This window comes from Pleurodeles waltl, chromosome 12 (genome assembly GCF_031143425.1).
Source record: "Pleurodeles waltl isolate 20211129_DDA chromosome 12, aPleWal1.hap1.20221129, whole genome shotgun sequence".
Taxonomy (NCBI): domain Eukaryota; kingdom Metazoa; phylum Chordata; class Amphibia; order Caudata; family Salamandridae; genus Pleurodeles; species Pleurodeles waltl.
Window position 1 is genome coordinate 633173669 of NC_090451.1, and position 12271 is coordinate 633185939.

The window sequence follows — 12271 nt, forward strand, 5'->3', positions numbered from 1 at the left end:
AAGGGGTATGGCCTTGTGATATCGTGTAGCATAGTCCACCAAGACTAACACATACTGTCTACCCCGAGTGGAAGGGGTAAGGGGACCGATAAGGTCCATTCCAACCCGGGTAAAAGGAATATCAATAATGGGAAGAGGCTGCAGGGGAACGGGTTTTTGTGGAGAGGGGTTGTACAACTGGCATTTGGGACAATCGGAACAATGCTTACGTATCTCGCCATAAACCCCTGGCCAATAAAATCGTCTAAGGACCGCTTCTTCCGTTTTCTCCCTTCCTAAGTTCCCTTCCCCATTATCCCCATGTGCCAGTTGCAACACTTGTTGACGGTGACTTCTAGGTACTACTAATTGTAGGTCATTTCCTCTTGTGGGCGTGGGATTTCTATATAAGAGATTATTACAAATCAAGAATCGGGGACCTACCCCTTGTGCTGTCCCGGACTCGGCCTGCTGCCATGCATATTTTAAGATAGGATCCTCATTTTGATTCTGTCGGAAATCTCCGGTGATTGTACAAACCTTCCCAATGCCAATGGAACCGTTTTGGGATGGACAGTTTTGCTTATAGGAGCGTCGTTGTTCTCTTTTTTGTCTCCTGCTGAGGGCAAGTCATACCTGTTTGGGTTCTTCTGAGTCCATTACACTAGGTGCTTCCATCCACCAATTTCTCAGAAGGTGCTCTTGTCCGGCTTTCTCCAACAAGGAGGAAAAATCCTCATAATCTGTCCCGAGGATTATATCCTCATCGAGGCTGGGGAGCACCCCTACCCGGAGGGTCTCACTCTGTTCTCTCCATTTCAACTGTATTGTCGCAAGGGGGTAAAACTGTTGATCCCCATGTACACAGGTAATGAGGACCTGAGCCTCTGTATCTACCTGCCCTGGCAATACTAAATCGTCCCTGATCACGCTCTGGCTATATTCAGAATCGATTAGAGCCATCCTTTCTACTTCATTGATGAGGCGAGGGAGGGTATATTTGGGTTTCTTCCCTCCAGCCCAGAATACTCTTCCCTTGGTCAGGCCTATCTCCATAGGTTCCTCTGTATCTTTTTTTTTAGGGCAATGCCGGGCAATATGGCCCCACTCTGAACAGTGATAGCACTGGGGACCATGGCTTGTGTATCCAGAGGGACCCGGACCAGCTGGTTGTGATCGGTCAGTTCCGGAATTCCCTACAGGCCGCGGCAGCTGCATTCTAGGTATGGCCGGACGGGCCGGAGGTGGTGGGGTCCGACTAACTGTAGCCCGAAAGTCCGAGCCTCTATGATAAGCACAGGCAAGCTCTATGGCTGTTTCATTTGTGAGTCCAGGATGTTGTCGTACCCAGTTCTGGGTGGTAGGTGGTAGAGCATCTAAGTACTGTTCCAAGACTATGATGTCAAACATGTCTTCTCTTGTGTTCTCTGTGGGATGTAACCACCTCCCGGCTGCATGTTGGACTCAATAATACAAGGTACGGGGGTTCTCCTGATGCTGCCATTTCATTTGTCTAAACCTGGTGCGATAACTCTCACTATCCAAACCTACTCTTTCTAAAATGGCTTTCTTAAGGTCTTTGTATGGTAGAGTACCACTCGGGTTAACAGCTTGATATGTTGCTTGTAAATGGCCGGCGAGTAGGGGGGGGCGATATACAGACCCCATTTATCCTCGGGCCTGTTAGCAGTGCTGGCCACCCTTTCAAAGTTTGTGAAAAAAGAGTCGGGGTCTTCCTGGTATCGTTGCAACACACTACTCGGTACTGTGGGGTGTACTTTTGTATGAGCGATGGTATCAGTAAGTTTACCCAAGGCGGTCTCATATACGAGTTGATTATTGGCCATAATCGTTGCCTGAGTCTTAAGGGCTGTTTGCAGCGCCTCTCGTTCCTCTTTGGCTTCTTTCATTTGCTGTTCCCACATTAACTGGAGATTCCTTTGCCCTTCTGCCAACTGAGCGATTACGTCTGCCATTGTTGCCTTTTCCTCCATGGTGGCGGTGTCTCCACAAATCCCACTTCTGACACCACTTGTAACCATGTGGGTGTGGAGGAACCACTCCAGACTGCGTTAAAGACTTAAAACGAAGGAATTTTATTGAAGATATTGAGTATGGCGGAATACAGGTAGGTTTGTTTCAGTCTTGCGATGCTGGGCTTTAGGTGGTGGGATGTTCTTGAGGTTTGGTCTTTACTCGTCTCTTTCTGTCTCTCTTGTTCACAGGTCGTTCCCCGGGAAGCGCATGTGGAGAGAAGAGAATAATATCTGTAAGTGATCGTGTTACTGGTATCTCTTTTCCTTTACAATGTCTTTGTGATCCCTGTCTTTCTGTTCTTGGCAAGGTTACATTACTCTCATTAGCTCAGATTAGCACGTACTTTTCCTTCTGTTTCTTAATGGTCTGATTCCTAATCTTTCTGTCTTTATATATTTTCTTTTAGCACTCAACCGTTTCTGTCCTCGGGTTTTGGCTGGCTCTTTAAAGGTGACGGTGGTCTATGGTGCCTGTCGGTAAGTTTTTGTGGTTCTCTCTGATCCTCGTTTGCTTCCCTCTTTCCCCTTCCTTTTTCCCCAGTGCTCGTGCCTTTCTGTTTCCTCTGTGTTTGTCTGTCCCCCTCCCTATTCCCCGTGTTACCCTTTATTTGTCCTTCCCCTTCCCTTCTCACTCCACTCCTTTCTCTCTCTTATTTGCACTCACTCAGGGACGTAGTCCCACGCACCTGAATGGCCACGCTTCTCCTGGAGCGTGGCGGGATGCTGCGTTTCGTCCTGCCGGTCGCCTGGAACAGGGTCGTCTGGTAATCGTCTTCCGGTTTCTCCTCCGATACACGGACGGTACCGCCGGTGCTGGTTCACAGGTGGGCTCCGTTCCTCGTCTCCCTCCTTCCGACCTCCGAACGCTGAAAGTGCTGACAGCAGCACATTTGACCTTCTAGCGTCCCGCCACTGCGGAACTACCGACCAATCACGGGCAGAATGACCAGGAAGCTTCGGAGTAACAGGGCCAGAGTCAGCACAAGTGGGAGTCATGTGCGGGCGAACAGGTTCCAGACTGTCACACCGCTCGTATGGTTTCTGATTACGCTGCATTAACATGGAATATTCGGGGATGGGAACCCCAGCTAAGAGACATAGGGTGTATACCTATCTCAGGCGTAGGCATGTCCATTTTGCGTGCCTACAGGAGACATATTTGACACACGGCGAATTGCTTAAACTTAGCTGAAGGTAGAGGGTGTAAATGTATGGTATAGGATACTCTGCCTATGCTAGAGGAGCTCTTATTTGGATAACCCCACAGGTGCCCATTGTTAAACAGACGTACATATACATACGGAAGGCCGTTATGTCCTTCTAGAAGGCACACTCAATGGGCGTTCTGTTATGATTGCATCAATATATGCCCCCAATACAGCACAAGGTGCCTTCCTGAATATGCTCTCTCCAGCCCTCCTGCAGAACTCCGGAGCACCAGGACTATGAGGAGGGGACTTCAATTGCATACATGATACCGAATTAGATTGGTCAGCCCCCCCCCTCCTGAACATCCCAGGTATACAGATCACTAAACAATTCTGGCAGTGGTCTTCCTCTTTAAATTTACATGATATCTGGAGCCTCCACCATACCAGCAACAGGGAATACTCCTATTACGCACTGGGACACCAGATACATACCCAACTAGACTATTTTTTCTGCCCTTTGGAGGGTTGGCCTACAGTGTGAGACTTTTGAGTATTTGGGCAGGCCACTATCAAATCATAACCCCCTTAAAATTACATTTCAGTGGGGTAGGGTCAGGCTGCCCATCCTCACGTGGAGAATGAGAGTGGAGGCCCTGCATGATGCTGCATACAGGGACGCACTAAGAAATGGTATCACAAATTACTTCGCTGATAATTCAGGTTCACTGGATGACTCAAGGGTGGAATGGGATGCAATGAAGGTGCTTTTACGTAGCCACTGCATAGCTACTTCGTGGGGAGTGAGGTCTTCCCTCCTACACATGGTGACAGAATTAAAAGATAGCATTTGTAAGCTTGAAAAGGAGGCAATCCACACCACTCTTGCGTGCCCTCTCCTGACAGCTAAACAGTACCAATACCATGAGGAGCTCCAGCGCCTTTCCACTATAAATTATAAGTCACGTTTAGTTCAACAGCACATGGAAGGCGATAAGCCTGGTTGCACATTGACGTGGCTATTGCGGTCTGAGACGCTCCGCACTATTCTAGGAACGATCCGCGACTGCAGAGGCCAGGTGGTATACACGCAAAAGGCGATCAATGAAACATTTGTCCTTTATTATGAGCAACTCTACTCTTCACAAGCTTGCTCCGCTCCCTATCAAACCCAATTGTTTTTGCAGGATCTGACCTTGCCCCATTTAACGCGACTCCAAGTGAGTAAGTTGGAAAAAACCCTAGAAATAGATGAGATCCATTTAGCAATCCAACAAATGGCTAGGGGGAAGACACCAGGCACGGATGGGTTCCCAGTAGAATATTATGCCACCTTCAGGGATATCCTTGAACCATGACTATTGGACATGTATGAAGTTGCCCTCCAACAAGGGGAACTACCAGGCTCACTTCGTGAGGCACTTATAGTGGTGCTACCTAAACCAGGCAGGGATCCCTTAAAGTGAGCTCATGCTGCCCATTGTCAATGTTAAACATTGACTATAAAATTCTGAGTAAAATCCTTGCAAATAGATTGATACCGTTTACTCAACACCTGGTACACCCTGACCAATGTGGGTTTGTACCATGCAGGGCCACGCATCATAATATTAGACGATTATACCATATTATGGACCCAGTGTAGAGGGAGGCGGGCCACCCAGTGGCTGTCTCTCTAGACATCGAAAAGGCATTTGACACCTTGGGTTGGCCAAATTTAATGCAGGTCCTCTGGAGCTTTGGGCTTGGTCCCAATTTTTTGCGCTGGGTTGAATTATTATACACCGCCCTACAGGCACGGGTGCACATTGGAACCCATATCTCTTGCTCCTTTCCTATCCAAAGAGGAACATGCCAGGGCTGTTCCCTCTCACCAGTGCTGTTTGCACTACCAATGAAACCCCTGGCAATATGTCGCCTGAACAGGAGACTTTATTGGGGAATCCAGGTGGGACGACAGTGGCACATAATATCATTGTACATAGACGATGTTCTGATATACCTGAGAGATGCAGCAGGCGTGTTCCCGACTCTTTTCGACGTGTTGGATGAGTTTGCTGATGCATCAAGCTTAAGGGTCATCTTGGTGAAATCCTGTGTTTTCTCACTGTGTGCTACGGACAACCCACAATCTACACACCTGGGTGGCGAGCGACTTCCTTGGACACAGGGTACCTTCTGGTACCTGTGGGTGCATATATATCATACAGATGCCGATCTGCTTGAGGGAAATCATGGCAGAGCTCTGACATCCATATGCCACTTCTTACCCTTCTGGACACGACTACCCTGTCTCCCATGGATAGAGTGTCCATAGCTAAGATGCTGGTGCTGCCCCGACTTTTATATTTTTTCGTAGCACTACCGGTAATCCCCATGAGATCCTTTTTTCAAACCTTGAGAAGCTTACTAACGGTGCTTATATGGGTCAGGGTCGAAAGAGGTTTCCCTTCAATGTGCTCCAGGAACCAATGGGGGATGGAGGAATGGCGGTCCCTGACATGGAACACTACTTTGCAGCTGCAATGACCCATGCGAAGGATAGCCGGTGATCAGACAATGGAAAGGGACATAGTACAGGCCCTGCTGGGCGAGGAAGGGGTGCTTGAATGGCTACTAGACTCTGGGTCGCAACGTTCTGCTCCAGACCTGCTAATGCGGACAGCACGGTTAGTGTGGAAGCGTTATATCCAACCATCGAAGACGTTGATGCCGTACTCCTTGCAACTCGCACTGTGGGAAATTTCCATAAATTTGAATGCCTTGAGAGACTGTACAATTTTGCCTCTTAGGAAGACAGCGAGGTACGATGTTTAGGGGATCTGTACAGTAATGGCTTATTGTTACCTTTCAGAGACCTTACGGAAACACATGGCCTGGGCCCAGGACAATTCCTTGCCCACAATGAAGTGACTGCAGTGAGAGAAAAAATATGGCAGATGGGACAAGCTGAACCTCCAGCCCACAGCGGGCTACACTGTATGTTGTCTCAGGGACAAAACCGCAAGGCAATCTCGGCGCTGTATTTAGCACCGCCAGAACCTCAAACTGTGCATCACCCACGAAATAAAGCCAGATGGGAAGATTGCTTAGGCAAGAACTTAACTAGCGAGCAATGGCAAATGACATTAGAGCGGGTGAAGTATGTCTCACACAACAGTAGATTGAAGTATACACAATTCAACTATTTACACCAAGCATACCTAACACCACATCGCCTACATAAAATATTCCCGGGAACCTCTTCCCATTGCCCGAGATGTGGGCACGATAACACCACTTTTACAAGTGACATGAGAGTGTCCTACATTACGCTGTGTGTGGTCCTGAGTCCTACTACCTTGTGATGCTATTAATTGTGTTTGACCAATGACTTTGTGTTTCACCACTGCGCATATTAGTTGCTCAGTGTTCACCAGTAGCATATTGTATGTTTTGTTCAGCTTAGCCGCCTATTGGCTTTGACATGGCATTAGCCATTACATTTTGTATTCAGTTCAGCTGCCTATTGGCTTTGACATGGCATTAGCCATTACTTTCTGTATTCAGTTTAGCCGCCTATTGGCTTTGACATTGCATTAGCCATTACATTCTGCATTCTGCCTATTGGCTTTGACATGCTGTATTCAGTTTAGCTGCCTATTGGCTTTGACATGATATTAGACATTACATTTTGTATTCAGCTCAGCTGCCTATTGGCTTTGACATGATAGGTTAGCTGCCTATTGGCTTTCACATGACATTAGACATTACATTTGATATTTAGGTTAGCTGCCTATTGGCTTTAACGTGGAGTTAGACATTGCAGTTGAAACATCGCAGATGTCTGTATTCTTCCAAGCTGTGTTTTTCCACAAGATGAACCAAGCTGTTTTCTTCACACCAGACTAGACCTGATAAGAGAGAGTACATTTGGTGTTTTCCTTTCTGCTCAGCCTTGGGAATAGGAGAAGTCTAGGAGATCTGGCCAGTCTCCAAAGGCTTGCGTAGTTTTGCCGTGTCTGAGAGGAGGGGGCACGCTTTTGTAAGGATGACTCTGGGCTACAGTGAGTTAGATTCGAATCTGCTTGACTTCAGGCTGGAGCTAGACGTCAGTTGCCAGTCTCCCGTGTGGGTAGATAATCTCTTTCTCGCAGTTGACCGGAGTCACCAACTTGCAGACCCCAGAAAGATGAAGCTGAAGATAGGTCCTACTTGCTCATACGGTGATTAATTTTGACTTTTATGCTTTGCTACTATAATCATACATATATTGGCTGTGTACATTGCAACTGAGAAGTACTGTGATATATTTTGCTTTCATTGCTGCAACTACTTTTACTCTTTTGAACGTGTGCTTGAAATCTACTAATTTGTCTTTCAAGAACTTGTGGGTGGGAAGAATTAACAACAATAAAGGTCTTCTTTGAACTCAGAAGTGCATTCCAGAGAGGTTCTGTAAGCTCCGATATGCGATATGTAGGAAAGCAGAATATACGTGTATCAGAAATTATAGATACACCGCTCACACCAGACCCACTCCTTTGCCTTCTAGGGATCACTAAAAGAACTAAGGAGACTAAACATTATTTAAAATTTGTAGACTTAGCGTTAATACGGTTTGAGAGGCTTATCACCATGTCATGGAAGGCAGCACAACCCTCTAATATTGATAATTGGTTACATACAACCTCACGGTGGGCCACGGCAGAGACTAATGCACTAGCACGCTGTAGGAGGCTGGCCTGGCTTATAGTGGGTACCTTGTGGTACTTACACCTTGTGCCAGGTCCAGTTATCCCTTATTAGTAGAATAGAGGTGTTCTAGCAGTTTAGGCTGATAGAGGTAGCTATAGCAGAGCAGCTTAGGCTGAACTAGGAGACATGCAAAGCTCCTACTATACCACTTATATCACTTAGCACTATATTATAAGAAACACAATACTAAAAATAAAGGTACTTTATTTTAGGGACAATATGCCAAAAGTATCTCAGAGGATATACTCCCTTAGGAGGTAAGTAATATACACAAATTATATGTACACAAACCAAAAACAGGTAAGTAACAGTTAGAAAAGTAGTGCAAACAATGTAGAATCACAATAGGATGCAATAGGTATAAATAGGCCTAGGGGCAACACAAACCATATACTCCAAAAGTGGAATGCGAACCACTAATGGACCCCAGGCCTAGTGTAGGTTGTAGAGGATCGCTGGGAATGTCAGAAAACACTAAGGGTGTCCAAGATACCCCACCCTAAGACCCTGAAAAGTAGGAGTAAAGTTACCCTACTACCCCAGAAAGACAGTAAAGTCGAGATAGGGGATTCTGCAAGGACAACAACTGCCAGCAAAACACTGAAGACGGATTCCTGGACCTGAGGACCTGTAAAGGAAGGGGACCAAGTCCAAGAGTCACGCAAGTGTCCAGGGGGGGGCAGGAGCCCACTAAACCCCGGATGAAGGTGCAAAAGGGAGGCCTCTGGGTGGAAGAAGCCAAAGATTCTGCGGAAGGTGCCAGGAACTTCTCCTTTGCTCAGAAGATGTCCCACGGCGTGCTGGAGGATGCAGAGTTGTTTCCACGCAGAAAGACCGCAAACAAGCCTTGCTGGCTGCAAGAGTCGCGGTTGAGGATTTTGGGTGCAGCTGGGGCCCATAAAGGACCAGGAGGTCGCCCCTTGGAGGAGGAGACAGAGGGGCCGCTCAGCAACTCAAAGAGCCCCAGCAGAAGCAGGCAGCACCCACAGAAGTACCTGAACAGGTACCTAGAAGATCTGAGGACAGCGGTCGACTCAGAGTCACAAAGGAGGGTCCCACGATGTCGGAGTCCAACTCATCGAGTTGGGCAATGCAGGACGGAGTGCTGGGGACCTGGGCTAGGCTGTTCATGAAGGAAGTCTTGGAAAAGTGCACAGAAGCCCAAGCGGCTGCAGTTCACGCAGTACACAGGATTACTGTCTGGTGTGGGGAGGCAAGGACTTACCTCCACCAAATTTGGACACACGGGCCACTGGACTGTGGGAGACACTTGGACCCAGCTTCTGTGTTCCAGGGACCACGCTCGTCAGGATGAGAGGGGACCCAGAGGACCGGTGATGCAGAAGTTTGGTGCCTGCTTTGGCAGGGGGAAGATTCCGTTGACCCACAGGAGATTTCTTCTTGGCTTCCAGTGCAGGGTGAAGGCAGACTGCCCTCAGAGCATGCACCACCAGGAAACAGTCGAGAAAGCCGGCAGGATGAGGCGCTACAATGTTGCTGGTAGTCTTCTTGCTACTTTGTTGCGGTTATGCAGGCGTCCTGGAGCAGTCAGCGGTCGATCCCTGTCAGAAGTCGAAGACGGAAGTGCAGAGGAACTCTGGTGAGCTCTTGCATTCGTTATCTGAGGAATAGCCCACAGGAGAGACCCTAAATAGCCCACAGAGGAGGATTGGCTACTGAGAAAGGTAAACACCTATCAGGAGGGGTCTCTGATGTCACCTGCTGGCACTGGCCTCTCATAGCTGTCCATTGTGCCCTCACACCTCTGTATCCAAGATGGCAGAGGTCCGGGACACACTGGAGGAGCTCTGGGCACCTCCCCTGGGAGGTGCTGGTCAGGGGAGTGGTCACTCCCCTTTCCTTTGTCCAGTTTCACGCCAGAGCAGGGCTGGGGGTTCCCTGAACCGGTGTAGACTGGCTTATGCAGAGAGGGCACCATCTGTGCCCATCAAAGCATTTCCAGAGGCTGGGGGAGGCTACTCCTCCCCAGCCCTTCACACCTATTTCCAAAGGGAGAGGGTGTAACACCCTCTCTCAGAGGAAATTCTTTGTTCTGCCTTCCTGGGACCTGGCTGCCCAGGGCCCAGGGGGGCAGAAACCTGTCTGAGGGGTTGGCAGCAGCAGTAGCTGCAGTGGAGACCCCGGAAAGCAAGTTTGGCAGTACCCGGGTTCTGTGCCAGAGACCCGGGGATGCATGGAATTGTCCCCCCAATACCAAAATGGTATTGGGGGGACAATTCCATGATCCTAGACATGTTACATGGCCATGTTCGGAGTTACCATGGTGACGCTACATATAGGTATTGACCTATATGTAGTGCACGCGTGTAATGGTGTCCCTGCACTCACAATGCCTGAGGAATTTGCCCTGAACAATGTGGGGGCACCTTGGCTAGTGCCAGGGTGCCCACACACTAAGTAACTTTGCACCTAACCTTCACCAAGTGAGGGTTAGACATATAGGTGACTTATAAGTTACTTATGTGCATTGAATAATGGCTGTGAAATAACGTGGACGTTATTTCACTCAGGCTGCAGTGGCAGTCCTGTGTAAGAATTGTCTGAGCTCCCTATGGGTGGCAAAAGAAATGCTGCAGCCCATAGGGATCTCCTGGAACCCCAACACCCTGGGTACCTAGGAACCATCTACAAGGGAATTATAAGGGTGTTCCAGTGTACCAATGAGAATTGGTAAAATTAGTCACTAGCCTGCAGTGACAATTTTAAAAGCAGAGAGAGCATAAACACAGAGGTTCTGGTTAGCAGAGCCTCAGTGATACAGTTAGGCACCACAGAGGGAACACATACAGGGCATACTTTATGAGCACTGGGGTCCTGACTAGCAGGATCCCAATGACACATAGGCAAAAAACAAACATACATACAATAAAAATGGGGGTAACTTGCCAGGCAAGATGGTACTTTCCTACACACGCGATCATAGATCCCAGGGCAGGAGTTGAGTGGCCACATTATGGGACATCTACCTGCTTAAATTAGCAGAAATACAAGCTTCACAATCGACTGCTGAGGCAGGAACCCATAACATATCTCCTGTAGCTGCAACACTGCCCCCGCCCTGAACACTGTCATCATCCTATCAAGGGCCTTGAAGAGAATCTTCCTTATGAACCTCAACCTAAGACGTGATTCTCCCCATAACCGCAAAACAATGATACCTCAAGCCCGGCACATAGCAGGGACCATCACTATCTTCCTTCCCCCTCTGTGTTGCTCCTGCGGCGCAGATCCCCTTGTGAACAGGTGGTACTCTCACCATCTCTCATCACGCCAGACTAGACACTAGTAAAGTTGTTTTCCCCCCACAGTTGACTCTCCCCCACCATGGTAGGTGGGGCTATCAACATGTATACCCTCTAAAGATGCTGCAATGACACAAATTATTAATGAAAGGTGATGACTGTTGTTTACTTTTCAGAATTCCAAGTACAACTGAGCATGGGTAGGGATTGTTCTAGCCTGTATATGTTGACATGCCATATCTTATGATCACCATCTAATGCAATGTTATTGTCATCTGCTTTCTAACTGCTATTGCTGACAAGGTTGGGTTGATGATTGTCTGTACCCTTTTACTGAAAAACTAATAAAGGAAATTTAAAAAAAAGAGGACTAAGGGCCACATGAAGGTAGCTTTTTGCACGTCGCAAACAGCGAAAAACCAATCGCAGTTTGCACCCATTTCAAATGGGGGCTAACACATTCGCAAAAGGGAAGGGGTCCCCATGGGACCCCTTCCCCGTTGTGAATGTCACTGTAAAAAAAATTCAGAGCAGGCAGTGGTCCTACGGATCACTTTCTACTCTGAAAAAATGAAACAAAAATGTTTCATTTTTTTTTTTTTTAATGCATCTCGTTTTCCTTTAAGGAAAACGGGCTGCATTACAAAAAAAAAAAACTGCTTTATTGAAAAGCAGTCACAGGCATGGTGGTCTGCTGTCTGCAGCAGGCCACCTTCCCTGTGAGGGCCGCCATTCGCAAGGGGGTTGCAAATTACGACCCACCTCATGATTATTCATGAGGTGGGCATTTGCGACCCCCTTGCGAATTGCAGATGGTGTCAGGGACACCATAGTACATTCAGATTTGCAACTCGCCAATTGCGAGTCGATCTGGCTCGCAATTTGCAGGTCACAAATCTGAACCTACCTACATGTGGCCCTAAATCTCTAAGTTAATATTTCATCCACTAATATTGATCTATTTGGAGCACGTAGGCCCTTCAGTATCTGACCACATCCTTTCTTGTGTTAACAAAACAGCCTAAAACTGTACTTAGTCGCCTTGTTTTATAATTCCCTGATTTATGGTATACTCATTTTTGCGTATTATGCTTGTGTATTTTCTACT